This window comes from Triturus cristatus, chromosome 6 (genome assembly GCF_964204655.1).
Source record: "Triturus cristatus chromosome 6, aTriCri1.1, whole genome shotgun sequence".
NCBI lineage: Eukaryota > Metazoa > Chordata > Amphibia > Caudata > Salamandridae > Triturus > Triturus cristatus.
This window is the reverse complement of record NC_140589.1, coordinates 1916195421-1916213786: the sequence shown is the minus strand read 5'-3', so window position 1 is coordinate 1916213786 and position 18366 is coordinate 1916195421. Positions and strand designations below refer to the sequence as shown.

Here is an 18366-nt window from a genome sequence, read left to right as displayed (position 1 = left end):
CTCTGTTCTCTCTAAATGACTTGGTGTGCATATTAGATGCACTAGTGATTGGATACTGTGGTACCTTATGAGCCCCTAGTATATGGTACCTTAGGTACCAAGGGCATAGGCACTTCACAGGCCTACCAGGGGCTGAAGCATGTATTATGCCACCCCTGGGATGCGCAGACTCAATCTGACACCACAGGCCTGCTACTGCAGCCTGGATGAGGTAGTGTTAGCACTCCTCACAGACGTATAGGTTTCTATATCTCACCATACACACACATATAAACCTATCAGTCACCCCTAAGGCAGGCCCTATCAATACTGAGGGCAGGGTGCTTGGTTTACAATGTGAGGGGGTGCCTCTGCATGAGCAGGACCCCTCTGCAGCTGGCAGAGTCTATTCTCTGTGGCTGTTTGTGGATGCGGTTAAACCATATACTCTTAAGTGTATTATAACCTCCCGGTTAATGCTAACTGGAATGACTGCATCAAAACAATTCGTGTTTGATGTCAAACAACTTGGAATCATACCCCCACATCAGTCCATGATGTGGGAGCATGATCCCACCCTTCTGGAGGGGACGACATGTGCCTACTGTGGTAACACGGTAGAAAGCTGAAAGAGCCCTGGCATCAGAAAATGGATGCCACCAGCACAGACACTGGGCTGCCCTCCTGCTGCTGACCGATACTCACAGTGGAGGAGGCCCAACAATAGGCATCCTGTCACAGGGAGGTGTCACTACCTTCCAGACAGGATTTAGTGTATTGGAGCTGGGTGGGTGCACTCCTAGAGTGCTTTGAAGTCCTGCACTGGGGGAGCAGAAGGCTCCTCTGTGCATATGCCAGCTCAAACCAGTTCAGGGGCTACCTGCCCCTGCTCTGGCATGAAACTGGACAAAGGGAAGTGGGTGTAACCACCCACTCCCCTGACCCTCCCAGAGGAGTGGTCATAAAGCTAGTCCCTCCGCTATCTTCACTATAAGATAGGAACACCATGCCATTGCAAGTTAGATAACCCTGGACAACGCTTTACAAGAAGAATCCTGGCCCTTCGACGTTCCACTGCCTTTGGAAGACAGAAGAATCTCCCTTGGAGTCAAGGAGTGACTCTCCTGCTTGGCAGGCACCAAAAAATTGAAACAACGGTCGCAAACTTTCCCGCCCCCGCTAGAGTCCAAAGTCCCTGCAGCCCCAGAAGTAGATTTCCTGACTTCTTGACGGCCATTATGAGTCCCCAGTGAGGCGAGTGAACCCCACGAGTAATGAGGAACATCAATAACCGGGTACCATGCACTATTGTCGCGTGCAACCCCTTCACGATGTTCTACAAACTTGTGCATTGGACCATTTGTGGCCCAAGCCTCCAGCAGGTTGTGCACTGAAAATCAGAGGCCTACCCCGTCCTGAGTAACCCTGGGCTCCTGTGAAGCATTTCCTCAAGAGGCGTCTTTGCGATCTTTTGCCCATTGGGTTGTGGGTCCCCTGAAGACTTTCTTATCAACTCAAAGGGCTCTCCTGACTGCTCCAGGCCTGCCCTCACTTACCCTTGCTGAGTGAGTCCCTCAGTCCTTGCTGTTCTGCACCATTGACTAAATTCACTTTCCATGAGACTTGCTGTTGCCAAGGCTTGTTGGATCCAATCCAGTTGCTGACACCACAGTCTGCTGCAGACGTCATGGAACACTCCGAATCCAGCTGCTGGTCATCGTCGATGCCTCCTGGTCTTCATGAGCGAAGAGTCAAAACACCCTTGATCACCTGAAATCACCCGACATCCGTGGTCAGCCATCTTCCTGGCCACAGGTCACTGGCAAGTGACTTTGAACACTGTCCCTTCAATTTTCAGGTCTTCTACATCTTGAATCCAGCCTTGGATTCCACCGGACACTTCTTCAGTCGCCGCAAGCAGCAAGTCTTCTTTGGTCTCCATAGAAAACAGCGACTCGACCCGACACCAAAAGACACCTATGCACCCGGCTTCCCTGGGTGAGGTAACTCGTGCACTCTGGTGCCCTAGTGTGTGTTGTCCCTCGAATTACTTACCTTGTAAGTGGCTTGCTTGTAGACTTCCTCGAAGTACCCTAAAACTTTAAAAAATCCAACCGTGACTTGCTCCATTATGATCAATAGGGAACCCGCGGCTGTGTTCACACACTGCATGCGTCTCCTGTGGGTCTGTTACTTACCTGCTTTCACTGCAGTAGTGAAGCCCCAGCGATTCTACAGGCCCTAGGCCTTGTCATTCTGCAAGTCGACATTGTTATACCATTTTTTTAGTATATGGTCTGGTACGCGCCTAGGGCCCCAGCCATATTTGTGCTTAACTTATTGTGAAACGTTGATATTTGAATGTGTTCCTGGCTTCTAATCTCATAAAGAGATTAGTAGAGTGTGTCTAGAAATAAATACATATATATTTGATATATGTACCTGTGTGGTGTCCTTTCATTTGGTAATTCAAGTGATTTTAATGTAAAACAAGCTGCTTTACATTCCTCTGAGACTCAGCCTGAAGGCTGCTCTCCACAGCTACCACTAGGATAGCTTTCTTTAAAAGGTTGTCTTAAACCTATCTACCATAAGAGTCGATATGGACTGGTGTAAGGTGGCCACTATAACTAGTGACCAGCATATGCCAGGCCAACTTCTCACATTGGGTGTACCCTACTCTTACTCGGAGCACATATTGGGTGAAACCTACTCACACTCGGAGCACATATTGGGTGCAGCCTGCTCCCACTCGGAGCACATATTGGGTGCAACCTGCTCCCACTCTGAGTACATATTGGGTGCAACCTACTCCCACTCGGAGCACATATTGGGTGCAACCTACTCCCACTCGGAGCACATATTGGGTGCAACCTACTCCTACTCTGAGGTACATATCGGGTGTACCCTACTTGCACTTGGAGTACATATTGGGTGTACCCTACTGCCACTTGGAGTATATATTGGGTGTACCCGACTGCCACTTGGAGTACATATTGGGTGTACCCCACTCTCACTCGGACCACATATTTTTATGTCAGCCTTTTTTAATGGAGTTTCCTCCACCCAAGCTATTTATTGCTTGAGTAGTGTACATTGATCGTGGCAGTAGGTTGGCTGTGAGGACCAGGGCTGTGTTCTTGTCGGTGCTTGCATGCATTCTCTGCTGTTTGTGTCAATGGACGGTTGTCCATCACCTGACTGGTTGTGTCAACTGTCCATGGCATGGTGATGAGGCCCCTGTTTCAATAATGGAGGCATCACTTTGTGACCTTTTTAGTTAAGGCAAGTTTATTTTGAGTTTCTTTACTTTAACCCCTTGCATGCTCATGACGGCTCCCGCCCATCATGCGTCACGGTTGGCGTGTGCGCACGATGGTCGGGAGCCGTCCGAATCCCGCCCGTTGTCTATTTCTCCCATGCAGCGCGGAAAATCAACCCGCGTCCAAGGAGTTAAGTACGCCCCCCCTCCCCACCCCCAGTGAAAACTTGTTTACTGAAAATTGTAAGTGAAATCATAGACTGTCCTTTTTATCTATAATGAAGAATAAATACTAAATGTTATTGCTAGAACGAAAAATTTAGACCAAGTTTCCTTTATTAAATACCCACCCCTTATTTAGAAGGGGGAAATTCTTCAATCTGTTTCCCGCAAGTTGTGCTGATTGAGACTAGAGTTTTGAGGATTTGATTAACGGAACGTTGATTAAACAGTAAATCTCACCAGAATTATGAAGAATGGTCATGGCGATGAAAGCCATATTTCATGAGTCCAATTGAAATGTTTAATGTTTAAGGTCTAGCATGTGCTGCTCTACGAGGAATACTATATTGGAGTATGTAATTGAAGCCCCGCCCACATTTGTCATTGGCTTGTGTCATTGTCCTTTTTAAATATGGCTTCTGATTGTTTAATAGGCTTGTTAGTCCCTCCTTTGTCCTGCCTCGTCTTCATTTGCAACCTTCCATGGCGACTGGCCCTTTTACTTCAGTTGTTACACGTATGCTTTAATTAGAGCCTGGGAGCACTATTTTCTTATTTGGTTTTCTTCTTTCTGATGTTGCAGGCAGGACACGCTTTCTCTCTCAATGCATTTTTTAGGTCGAGCTAGAAAGCGCATCTGTCTCCACGAGACCTGCTGTAATCGGTCTGTGGACATAAAGTCCATGCCCTTTCTTGACATTGCTTTTCATTTGTCTATGTCAGCGTCCTTCAAAAATCCCTGCTTGCTAGTGGTCAGTCCTGCCTCTTTGTCCCTCCTTTCTCTCTTCTGCTCCTCCCACAGAGCAGGGACTTAGTACTGTCTCATTCCACTATCGTTCTTTTTCTGTTCTTGAGGGACTATTTTTTTAGCTTGGATTCCTGCTCTTTTATTGTTTGTCTGTGTTCAACTTCAGCTCCCTACCTGCTTATATTTAAATATGTGTTAGTCCTATCCCCTCTCAATGCCACAGTTACATTACTGCTGCCTCCCCTGCCGTGCTTCCCTCTCTTTTGCTTGAATGTTATTTAGATTTATTTAGCTTGTGGCACTTTTAGAAGTTTGCCGTCAGCTGGGCTTTGTTTTGGTAGGATAGCTTGGTTTGGGCTTCCTTCTAAGGTGGGATTTGGCCTGTTGTTTTTTTTTTTTCCTGTCTGCCTCTGCTCACTTCTCATTCGTCTGTGCACTTAATATTCCTGTGCTCTCCACCCCCCAACCCCTCCCACGATAGTGCTTGTGTGGGCCCCCACCACCCCCTCCGATATTGATCAATGCTTTTTAGTTGTTTTTTTAGTGCACTTTAGGGCGAAGAACATTTCCAGGCTCATTTACAGGATGCTGAACCGACTGCCGAGGCTCAAACACGAATCCCCAGCTCCGAAATCTGCAGCTCTGACTGCTGAGCCACGTCCTCTCGCTCTGGTGATCCCTTCTGGAGTCGCTCTTTGTTCGCCTCAAGCCACGCATTAGCAGCAGCTCGCTCTTGGGCTTGTTGTTTCATTCCGTAGTGCTTTGCAAAAGCACCAGCTACGTTACACATTTCAGTTTCATATTTTTGGTACACACGGGAGATTACTTGGCAGCTCAGGACATTCCTTGTCTTTAACAGAGCTGTCGATTAATCTCCTCATGGCTTCAAAAAATATGAATGTCATTGGGTAATGTTACTGGTGCTCGCTGCTTAGAGGAAAGGCTCTGATTCCTTGCCAGGCTCTGTTTTTATCAGAGGGTGATGTCAGCAGCAAGATGGTTGTTAAAATGTGTTCAAGATCAAACTGGAGCCATAGTTTAAAGCTCTCCAAAGGGACTGGGGTGCTTGTTTCAACATGTAGGGGCTTGATGGGGGAGGGGTCAAGGGAAAGTGGAGAAGACTATTGGTAGTAACCCATCAGGGTTATTGGCGGCGCTTATCCGTATTCTATTTTTTGTTACATTTTCTATTGCAAATCTGTCAAGGAGCGCCCATCACCAAGACCCAGTACTATAGAAATTAGAATACAAATACAGTGATTGCATTTTATTTTAATTATATCAAAATAACATTTACTGTCCCACTTTTACATAAAATAAATGTTGTCTGCTACAGCTTCATTTTCTTTTTCTTGTGTGCGTTTGCTTGAAGGGAGGGTGGGTGTAGTTTCTCTTGCCTGTCCGTTGTGTGAATTCAGAGGAGGCCGCATGCTGTCACTGCTGCCTCGGTCTTGCGTGTAAAGATGGACTCATCTCCGTGGTGCTTCCTTTTTGGTTTATAGCTATAATGGGGTATAATTAACCAAGTATCTCTGGAATCGCCAGGGTTCATCTCTGTAGTTATTTTTCTGCTTTAATTCTGTGCGCTGTTTCTTGGCCAGAGGTAACAATTGTCTCGTTTTTTATTAACCTAATTGTAGCAGGGAGACGTATAGTGTGCCCTCTGTCAACATGTGGACAGGCTACTCTCTGCGTTGCTTCTCGTCTAAATGCTGTTATGTTTGGCTTGGTGTACCTTGTGGGAAACCTGGCATGCATCTGATGCCTTGGGCCATATTTTATTAAAAATCAAGTATTAAAAGAACTGGAGTGGGGATATCTTGTTGGAGATTGAGCATCTGCTGTTGCGCATTCCTGCAGCGTCACTCAGATCTATGTTTACACCGAACTTCCAGTAATGGGTTCCCTGTCTGTCTCATGTTGCGCTGCTGGTAGCCTCCCCTCACATTCATATGGGGTCAGAGGGGTATCTGTTCGCTGTCATGAGACTCCGGCGTCCGTGGCAGGAATTCCAAGGCACGTCACTCATTCTGCCAGACTGAGATGCTGCTTGTTGACATCATTCTCCAGCGTTTAACTCCCTCGAAGGCCTTCACTGACCTTCCACATGACACATTCCAAACATGCGCAGAAACACAAACCTGTACCCGGGTCATTTTTGGACTCCTCTTCTTTGCATAAATCAGTACATTTCAAAATTTAAGTATTGTTAGTGTTTGTGTGTGGGTTGCTCCTCCCAGTGTTGGATAAAACTGACAAAACAAGACACACACCACTGTGAGGACTAGCGTGCTATCAGGACCGATCCCCATAGCGTGTGCATGTGTGCATCTGTGTGTGTGTGTGTGTGCTAATTACAGCACCCCCTTAACACATTTGTGCAATCAGCCTCTCACTAGCAGGAAAACAACAGTCTTGCAAATAAATAGGAGCAACTATGAAAACAAGCCTTATTCTTGAAGACCTGCAGATTTATTTATTTATTTACTTGTGTGTATAGACCACCTAGCACATCTGCAATTGCCCCTGCTTATATTAATAACTGACACGGTTAACGTCCATTTGCTTTACCTCAAGATCTGAAGCTTCCTTTCTGAGTCAATCAGCTGTCATTATAAGAATTCCTATCTGTGTTTTTTTTAAACAACATGTGATTCAAGCATTCTGTGGTATGGTTTTGTTAATATGAGGCATTCATCTCTTTGGGTGCTGTACACAACTGTACCATGTAGAATGCCAAACTACTTATTGTGGTAAAGGAATTCGCAACAGATTATAATAGAACACATTTGCTGATATATTTAGAAATGTGTGAATACTTTGTGAATAATATAAGGTATAAACTACCCCCGTTTTACTTTATAAGGATGTTGCAAGATAAAGTCATGGACCTCCCAGTGACTTGCCATATGCTGTTTACATATGGTAGGGATATTTTACTTATGTTATAGTTCTTGGTCAGGCACTCCATCTTCTTTCCCTCAGTGCTCTTTTAAACTTTTGTGGCACCTTTTTAATGAAAAATTTGAAATCTTTAGTATTGACAATTAGTTGTTTTTCACTTGTAGCCAAAATGTTATGTAGCTTAAGTATCAAAACCGTGTATATGAAGTCTGGTAACACCTAGATATATTCATGTTGTCGTATAGCAGCTCAAGCAGTGCAGCGAGTAAAGGTGTTTCCTTATCAGCTATTGAAGAAGAATGTCCAGGGGAAAAAGATCTGAAGAAAGAGAGAGGGGTATGTCAATTCTCACTTTATTTAGGTGGCAGCGACATTTCTGTCCAGCGACCTCACTTTCATATTCTCTACAGTATGTTGCTGGGTCACTGTGACGTCTCAGATGGAATCGAATACATTATTACAGTTGAGTAGATCTGTTGTCTTCTTCTTGCAGTTGGCCAAAATTGGACAGTAATAACTTATTACAGTTGAGTTGTGACATGGTGCCTGCTGCCAGAGCCAACGGCCAGGGTGAAAGGCAAGTCAAAGAGCACCATTGCAGGTGCAGTTTAAACAAAGAAAAGGAGAACTGCCTTTCTAGGTCGAACTTGGGGAGTGCATGTGCTGCTCTGCGAGGCATGCTGTAATCGAGAATAGACGTGAAGCCCCGCCCACTGTCTGCCCATATTTGTCATTGGCTTGTGTCAATGTTCCTCGTAAGTTCTGATTTCTGATTCGTTAACAGGCTTGTTTGTCCCTTCTTAGTACTGCCTTGTCTTCGTTTGTAACCTTTCATGGGGACTTATCCTTTTACTTCTGTTGTTACATGGTATGCCTTATTCAGTCTGTAAACACTACTTTCTTTAATGAGTTTTTCCTACTGCAGGCACGACATGCTTTCCTTCAGCATTCAGCGAACCATGCACTCTTTCACTTTCCAAGCAGCCCGGGATAATGGCGGCCGCTTCTTTGAAACGAAATAGGTTTCGCATTTACAAGAGTTTGAGCTATTGGCATTTTAAATGACAATGCCTTTTATTTATGTGTTAATTATCAAAACAGATAAATAAAAGGCATTGTCATTTACAATGCTAATAGCTTAAACTCTCGCAAATGTGGTACCTATTGCATTGGGTTGTACGATGGTACAACGGTGGTATATATATTGCATGCATTTTTTACCGCGATTATGCATTTTCATCTCATTCCAATACCATGCATTGTTTTTATATTTAGACCGCCCACTCCCCCCAACTTACCATAAATTTGTGGTATTGGAATTCGATGTAAATGTATAATCGTGGTAAAAAATGTGTGCTAAAAAAATATGGGGCAAATGCATGCGATTTATTTACCTCATTGTAAAGGCGGCTTCCCATTGCATTGCAAATGCTTGTTTAATTTGAGCAGCACCGCCACTTCAGCTGGGATAACAGCAGAGTTGTGCAAACCCAGTGAGTGCTACGCATGCGGCTTCAAGGAGGAGCGTGAGTAAATATTGAATGAGTCTCGGCCAGAGAGCTACAGCAGGGAAGGAACCTTGTGAGAAAACATTGAATGAGTCTCAGCCAGAGAGCAACAGCAGGGAAGGAACCTTGTGAGTAAACATTGAATGAGTCTCGCCAGAGAGCTACGGCAGGGATGAACCTTGCTCCAACTCCCCAGTGAGCCGGTGGCAGGTCAAAGAGACATCTAGACATCAGCTGCTCCTGCAGGACCGATGGACAGCAGATGAGTATACTGTGTGCGCTCTGTCTGCCTGCACTGACTTACCACTGGGCTCGTCTGGCTGCAGTTTGGGGGCCAGGGCTCCAGGCACATGGTCCCCTCTCCATTACCAGCCCATCAAAGGCTGGAATGTGCTCGCATCCCCCTCCCCTGAGCCATGCAGTTATCTGGAGGCCGTGAACGGCTTTTAAAAGCCTGACTGGCTGGGGCAGTCAAGTGTGAAAATACCAAGCGCTGTTCCCAAAAAATGTAATTTCCATCGGCATAAAATGCACGTGAGAAATGGCGAGATTGAACCGCAAATAAATGCAGGGTGGCATCGGAGCACAATCCATGTGTTTTTTGTGCTTAACTTGAAAAACCTTGGGGACTTTCTAAAAATGGTCCCCTTTTGAATGCACGCGCAGATGTGGCTTTTTCTATTGCAGAAAAAAACCTCAGCACAACATATGTTTGAATTTACAGACCATTTTTCGCATGTTCTTATGCTTTAAAAAATGTTCCATTAGCTCTCGTTGTGTGATTACGCCCATACTCATTCCTTAATCTGTCCCTCTGAGAATAAAAGACAAACATGACGTCTTTAATTCTCAGTCATATGATGAACGTACATTCTCCCACAAGCATAAAAATTATCATGAAATCTTTATTTTACGGCAAGGACCTCTGTGGGTTTGGCTAATGTGAATTATGGTTAGCTAAAAGAAAACAGTTGCAGAGTTTACTCACATATCTATTTTGTATAATGTGCATAGAATGTAATTATCTTTTGTAAAATAGGTGTTATTCTCAAACAGTTGATTTCCTATTTTAGACTTTGAATTGACAAGTTGCCCGTGCTCCGAGATTGAGGAATTCTCTTGACTGGGGGTGAATGTTTTGATTTGTTCTGTATTTCGTCCATCAATTGTGTGTCTTTTGTCATTCTCCGAAGTGGGCTCTTATACCTCACTGGCTTGTTAAAAACTCAACTTTGTAAAATGAACCCTCTGTTGAATTGTCATATGCTAAATCCCTTCCAGTTCCAGGAGTCAGGTACTTTTCTATTAGTGGCGAGCCGTGTGTGACACTTGAGGAGGAAGGAAGAACCAGCACTCTCGGCAGGCAGCTTGCCTTTCTCAAAATGCTTGTATTTTTAAAAAAGGAAATAATCTAGTCATTCAATACATATCAATAACACATGCCCTCCTAGCTAGAGCATTTTTTTTCATGAGAGTGAGTTTAATTTTGGATATGATTATTGTCATCAAAAAGATGCCTGCTCTTCTTGTGGAAGCATAGTGATAATGCTTTCTAATTGTTTAAAAATTAGGGTCACCCAACGCAGGTTGATGAGGGCCAGACTACACACCCATTCTGGTTCCCATTTTCATTATCGCATGTAAATAAGATTTAGGTGGATATTGTGAAAACCTGACATGGCTCCACCCTCAAAGGCTTTACTGACCAGGTAGGTTTACATGATGACTCCATGTCATTGAGAATGCGATTCACCAGCACTGGGTTTTTCTTTTACAATGTCCTTCCCTTGAAGCAATCCTCACTGCCCCTTCTCCCCGGAGCACTTTCTTTGTCTCCTTCACCTAAAGCACTCTGCTTGCCTTGCCTTTACCTCCTCTCAGGCATTAGCCTTTGCCCCCTCTCCTAGGCCCACCAAGGCACTCTATGCATCTCTATCACCAAGGGTGACCAACTGGCATTGGTGTAAATTTAGGACGATGAGAGTAAAAATTATAGGACACTGCTTTGCTACCTCCTAATGGGTTCACGCAGAGATGCATCACTTCGGTTTTTCCGCAGTTGTATGTGCTCACTGTATCCCTGCCTCCCTGCAATATGCTAGCTCTCACCAGTCCTCTTCGCTTCCACTGTGTATCCATTGCTTGCACCCCCAGTCTCTGTGCCTTGAGGGGTGTTCATCCTCCTCTTCTTATGCCTTGTTTATACCCCGTGCTCCAATGTGTGTCCCCCCCCCCAAATGCACCCCCTTTGGTTTATGTATCGCTGTCTTCATATCCTGTAATTCCTGTGTCTGCTTCAGCTCACATTGTCTCACTGTAGCCCTGCTCATCGTGTCTCTGCTCCCCAGGCCTATGCGTCCTGTGCGTCCCCAGTCTGTCTCAATGCAAATCCTATGAGTACAACCTCCGGCTATGTTTCATTAGTCTGTGCACAAACCTACTAGTTACAACCTGGAATTTTCTCTTTCTTCTGCTTGTTGTGGACCCCTAGGGATAATTGCACCAGATTCATAGCAGCCACCCAAAAGGGTGTTAAAAACCAGGTAAAATTAGCACCACCATACTGCTTAACGTTATTAAATACCCACAAATAAAATAATCAGGCGACTCTTATTCTCTTGGGTTCAATATGTCCATACCCAGCATTTCCCTTTATGTAATAAAGCATTCTCGTCATGTCCTTAATAACTGCATAGTATTCATTTGCTAAAACAAATCCAGGATTGCTTTAAACTGTATCCCAGTAAGCCCCATACACCAGAAACACAATCGATACGCTTGCTTATAAATTAATTGTAAATCACACAATTGCCATCACATCCATCCACTACTAAATGCCTAAGTAAGACATATTTATATTTACACTTATAGCTCCAACTCTAAAAAATGTGAGACCCATTGCATTGCAAATGCTTGTTGTTGATGTTGTGCAGCATTGGGAAAGCCTATATGTCTAAAAGGTGAGACTTCTTGACTTTGCCAATGTGTGTTTATTGTGGTTGTAAACCTCCTTTTTCTTGTGTAGCTCTGGTCAGAGCCTCTGATCTCTGGAGTTACACTATGTGAAAGATGCTCAGAATATTGTCCGGGCCCTATCACGGGCTCTCTGATAGTATAAAGGACTCCCTTGCAGCAATTGATTATATTTCCCGCCGTTATTGTGATGCTCTTTGTTGTGTGGTCCATTCACTGGAAAAGGCTCTGTTAAACCTGACAGCCTTAGGGTGATCTTTCCCCAACTTTTTACCTGCCTCCCTCCATTTTCTGTGCTCGTTTTTGCTGGCTTTAGGACTCTGCACCTGTTACGACTGCTAATCAGTGCTAACATGTTTGTGCTCTCTCCCCTAAACATGGCAACATGGGCTCATACTCAGTTGGCATATTTAATTTGCTTATGTCCCTAATAAAGTGCACTACATGTGCCTAGGGTCTGATAATTATTGCTATTAGTGGGCTGCAGCACTGACCGTGCCACCCACATACGCAGCCTGAAATCATGTCTCAGGCCTGCCACTGCAGTGCCTGTGTGTGAAGTTTACTGCCACATCGACTTGACATTTAAAGCTACTTGCCAAGCCTAAAACTCCCCTTTTATTACATATAAATCGCCCCTAAGGAAGGCCCTTGGTAACCCAAAGGGCAGGACGCTATACTTCTATGTTTTACATGTCCTGGTAGTGACAAACAGCTAAATTACTTTTTCACTGCTGTAAGGCCTACTCCTCTCATTGGCTAGAACTGGGAATTCCTTAGAATACCTTTAAGCTGTAATTCCTGATTGGAAAGGAGTAGCCTTTTATGTTTTATATCTTTGCAATGGTAATGAGAAATCCTCTTTACTGGTAAAGTCGGATTTAACATTATTATTTTAGAAAAACTACTTTTAGAAAGTGGACTTTTCCCCTGCTTGTACTGCTCTTTGTGCCTTACAGCCTGTCTCTAGTACACGTCTGCGCTAGGTGACCGTCCCCTTTGTGTATACCTTCTAGAGAGCCACAGACACTGCAAGGGTTGGGTGTGATTTAGCACTTATCTGCATCCATCTGCATCCCGATGGGTCTTTCTGGGCAGATGGGAGGAAGGGGCCCACTCTTACCCTTCAGAGGGTAGTAGACTGACCACATACAAAGGAATGATAACTCCCTTTGGTAGTCTGGAGTGAGTGCTGGGATTGAAAGAGATACCGGTGCATGTCAAAACCACTCTATTGCATCTTTACATTGAAAGTGCAATCTAGAATTTCTTCAGTGCACTTGTCTATGTGGTCCATTAAATGTCTCATTAAATGCCAGTAGATTTTCGTGATGGACCTTCCATGTAATCTTATCCAGTGTTTTTTTTAATATATTTTTTCCAACAGGTGAAATAAATAAAGTAATGAACAAAAAAGGTGAAAGTATTAAACATCACTTGTGTAGGAAGTGATGTAAAAACAGTACACCTCGAAATTTCTTCCCTTGAAGGCTAATGCCTCGCCAAAGTCTTTTTCTACAGCAGAAAACCCAAACTACCCAATGTGGTCTGTACTTGGCTCTTAGGGATCACCTGATATACATTGACGTATAACATACTGACATTCTGAAGCAAGTCTGATAAGGTTCTCACTACGAAAGAAGAGCTAACCTGGATCAGAAAGAACACACGGAAGAGAAACCGTATGAATATCTAGAAAGTGACAACACATTTATTAGGGAGAGAAAGAGCAAGTGCAACATCAGAAAATCATACTGGAGAAGAACCATATCGATGGACTGACTGTCGAAAAGTTTTCTTTGCAATGAAAGACCTAATGCAGCATCAGAGTGTCCACGTAGAGGAAAAACCATATAAATGTACAGAGTGTGACAAAGCATTTATAATAAATAGAAAGCTAAAGCTCCATCAGAAAATCCACACTGGGGAGAAACCATATAAATGTACAGAATGTGACAAAGCATTCATTAAAAAGTCACATCTAATGGGACATCAGAAAGTCCACACTGGGGAGAAAGCATATCAATGTACAGAATGTGACAAAGCATTTGTAACAAATGGAGAGCTAAACCGACATCAGAAAATCCACACTGCGGAGAAACCATATCAATGTACAGAATGTGACAAATCATTTAAAACAAAGGGAGAGCTAAACCAAAATCAGAAAATCCACACTGTGGAGAAACCATATCAATGCACAGAATGTGACAAATCATTTAAAAGAAATGGAGAGCTAAAGCTACATCAGAAAATCCACACTGGCGAGAAACCATATCAATGTACAGAAGGTGACAAATCATTTAGAAGAAATGGAGAGCTAAACCAACATCAGAAAATCCACACTGGGGAGAAACCATATCAATGTACAGAGTGTGACAAAGCATTTATTAGAAAGTCACATCTAATGGAACATCAGAAAGGCCACACTGGGGAGAAAGCATATCAATGTATAGAATGTGAAAAAGCATTTAAAACAATTGTACAGCTAGAGCGACATCATAAAATCCACACTGGGGAGAAACCATATAAATGTAGAGAGTGTGACAAAGCATTTATTAGAAAGTCACATCTAATGGCACATCAGAAAGGCCACACTGGAGAGAAAGCATATCAATATACAGAATGTGAAAAAGCATTTAAAAAAATTGTACAGCTAAAGCTCCATCAGAAAATCCACACTGGGGAGAAAACATATAAATGTACAGAATGTGACAAAGCATTCATTAAAAAGTCACATCTAAAGGACATCAGAAAGTCCTCACTGGGGAGAAAGCATATCAATGTACAGAATGTGACAAAGCATTTGTAACTAATGGAGAGCTAAACCAACATCAGAAAATTCACACTGGGGAGAAACCATATCAATGTACAGAATGTGACAAAGCATTTATGACAATTGGACAGCTAAAACAACATCTGAAATTCCACACTGGGGAGAAACCATATAAATGTACAGAATGTGACAAAGCATTTATTACAATTGTACAGCTAAAGGAACATCAGAAACTCCACACTGGGGAGAAACAATATAAATGTACAGAATGTGACAAAGCATTCATTAGAAAGTCACATCTAATGGAACATCAGAAAGTCCACACTGGGGAGAAAGCATATCCATGTACAGAATGTGAAAAAGCATGTAAAACTATTGTACACCTAAAGCGACATCATAAAATCCACACTGGGGAGAAACCATATCAATGTACAGAATGTGATAAAGCATTTATTACAATTGTACAGCTAAAGCGACATCACAAAATCCGCACTGTTGAGAAACCATATAAATGTACAGAATGTGACAAAGCATTTATAACAATTGGACAGCTAAAGCGACATCATAAAATCCACACTGGGGAGAAACCATATAAATGTACAGAATGTGACAAAGCATTTATAACAATTGGACAGCTAAAACAACATCTGAAATTCCACACTGGGGAGAAACCATATCAATGTACAGAATGTGAAAAAGCATTCATTAGAAAGTCACATCTAATGGAACATCAGAAAGTCCACACTGGGGAGAAAGCATATCCATGTACAGAATGTGAAAAAGCATTTAAAGCAATTGTACACCTAAAGCGACATCATAAAATCCACACTGGGGAGAAACATATCAATGTACAGAGTGTGACAAAGCATTTATTAGAAAGTCACATCTAATGGAACATCAGAAAGGCCACACTTGGGAGAAAGCATATCAATGTACAGAATTTGAAAAAGCATTTAAAACAATTGTACAGCTAAAGCGACATCATAAAATCCACACTGGGGAGAAACCATATAAATGTACAGAATGTGTAAAAGCATTTATAACAATTGGACAGCTAAAACAACATCTGAAATGCCACTCTGGGGAGAAACCATATAAATGTACAGAATGTGACACAGCATTGATAATCAATGGAGAGCTGAAGCAACATTAGAAAATCCCCACCGGAGAGAGACCATTCAACTGCACTGAATGTCAGAAGGCATTTATTAGAAAGTTGCATCTTATGCAACATCAGATAGTCCACATAAGAGAGAAACCCTACATGTATTACAAGGCAAAGATAAATACTACATCAGAAATTCCACATTGGTGAGAAACGATATGGCTGTACTGAATGTGACTTAGCAGTTATTACAAAGCAAAGTTTAAAAATACATCCGAATGTTCACACATGAAAGAAACCATATAATAATTGTACAAAACGTGACATAGCATTTATTCCAAATGGAGGGTGACCATTCAACTGCACCGCATGTGGCAAGGTATTTATTATAAAGGGAGAGTTAAAGCAATATCAGCATCCACACTGGGCAGAAACCACATGAATTTATAGAATGTAACAAGGGATTTATTACAAAGCATAATGTAATACAAGATCAGAAAGTTAACACAGGGGAGAAAACATATGTATGTACTGAATACCACAATGCATTCATTATAAATGGAAAACTTAAGCGACATCCGAAAATCTACATGGCAAGAAATCCAATGTATGTACAGAGTTTAATAAACTCTTCCACAGGAAGAATAAGCTAATGCAGCATATACAAATCCACGCTAGGAAGAAACCCTATTAATGAATAGAATGTGACAAGGGATCGATTACAAAACAAAATATCAGAATGTTCACACAGGAGAGAAACTCAATAAATGTATTGAATGTGACCATGCATTCATAAATGGAGAGCTAACTCGGCATCAAAAGTCAAACCTGAAGAACGCAGTGAATTTAGCAAGGTATTTATTGACAAGGGAGAGTCAAAACCGCATCAGAAAGTCCCCACTGAGAAAAATCTATATGAATCTACAGACTCAATCAATGGGTATTAAGCGCGGCAAATCATCAGTGAGGTTCTCAAGGCGCTGGGTGAGGAGTTGTTGTCCTGAGTGGCTGATCAGTTGAACATGTGTTAACACATAGTGATACCAGGAAAATTCCCAGTACCTGGGGGGTGAAAGAGGAAAGGTTTACTCGGAGTATATCCTCCTATGAAAATCTAATTCACAAAAAAATACCCCTGCTGACCGAAGGACGGTCGGGCGTGTTGTTCATGTCGTGGGACAGTGAACAAGCTAAAGGAGGGAAAAAGACATGGGGCCTCTCTAGTGAAGACTGGTGCTAAGCACAATCTTGTGTAAAGGGGACAACGCTTCTTGTTTTAGTTACCCTCACACACCCTAGTGGTGTCATGCTTCATCATCGGGTCACCCCGACCCCTATAAGCCGGGGTGGGCTCAACCACAGTGTTGGGAGCTCTTTCGATATATGAAGATAGGGGGGTTAAAGATAAAATACCTCAGGCAGATCCCCGGTATCCCTTTATTCTTGGGTCTGTCTGGGTAAAAATAAAAAATCTAAAAACTGGTCTTTTTTTGGAGTATAATGGTCCTAAGACCCTAGTGCCGACATGTTTCAGTCCAGAGTGGCCAATAAAGGTCCCGGACTTTCTTCAGGGCAGACAGAAACCCCTTATGTGAGGATTTTAGCAGAGAGGGGAGTTCCCTATACTTTCTGTGAGGTGGGGGTAGAGTAGCTACTCCCCGCTCCGTGTAGTGTGTATGTGTATCTGTATGTAGCCAAACTCCATCTGAAATAATCGTAAAGAGATGGATACATCATAAAAACACCTTAAAAAGCATACCCAATCGGTGTATGGTGGGTGCATGCTATCCATTACGTGCATGCTTAAGGTGGAGGCGGTCTCTCCTAACTGTGCCACTCATCCTGTATAGTTCTGCGACATAAGGGTATTATGAGACAAAGCTAGTGGGGTGGCGATTTTACTCGCATTCTAACACTAACCGTGTGTTAGCTGCGATATTAGATCCAAAAACGGTGGCACACCATAAGTAATACAGTCTCAAATTGTAGTAGTATATGCATCTATATTTATTTAAAAGAATACAGGAGTACATCAACCTTGTGTATCTAAGTAAGGCCGGCTGTATATCATGCGTATATCGACACACTCATTCTCTAGCGTTCATTTTCATTTTTTACTGGCATCCAAACTTACCACTTGCGGGAGGGCTGTGCGTTTCACGTAGGACCAGTTTCGTAATGTGGGTGGTCCTGTTAACGGTGATTGTAAGAAAATGGGGGAGTTGTTGAGGGGTAGGGAAAATTATCCAGGGAGATATAGCATATGCCGTCTAGGCACCTAGCGTGTCAAAATGTCCTTCGCTCACTTACTTCAAATGTCGATCTCACCCAGCATTTCAACCTACTGCGGACCCGGTCCTCAGGTCGTACATGAGACAGAGTATGAAAGCCGGTATTTAAAGTAGTAACTGGCTCCATTAATTGGGGAGGTACAGGGCATGTAACAAGGGTGGAGTGGAGATGACGCTAGCCCGCGGTGACTGTGCGTGGCAGCGTTATGACGTATGGTGAGGAACGTGGTAGTCGGCTCAGCGAATAGTGTTAAGCTGGGTGATCTAGATGCCGGGACCCAACATTACACTGCACCCTGAACGCAGGCAGCCGCACGTGGTAGCATCAAGATGCATGATGGGAAATGTAGTTGTCGGATCGACGTACTGTGATTGAGCTAAGTGGTGAAGATGTCAGTACTTGGCGATCAACTGTATCGGTCATGTGGTGTGTGAATGTAATTTTATACATATCAGACATCGTGTGACTCATGATTAGGCATGTGGTTTAAACCTGGCCGATGTCACCAACGAGGGTTCTTACAGTACAGTCAGAAGAAATGACCATCAAACTGTTGGTTGCTTTGGCATGAGGGAGATCTATAAAGGATGACCCTATTTT

The 18366-nt window shown here is 43.1% G+C and overlaps 1 pseudogene; it reads left to right on the top strand.

Annotated features, from left to right (window-relative positions):
* The first annotated feature begins 14485 nt into the window (after positions 1 to 14485).
* On the top strand, positions 14486 to 16085 carry LOC146822449 (uncharacterized; annotated as a pseudogene).
* The last annotated feature ends 2281 nt before the right edge of the window (positions 16086 to 18366 follow it).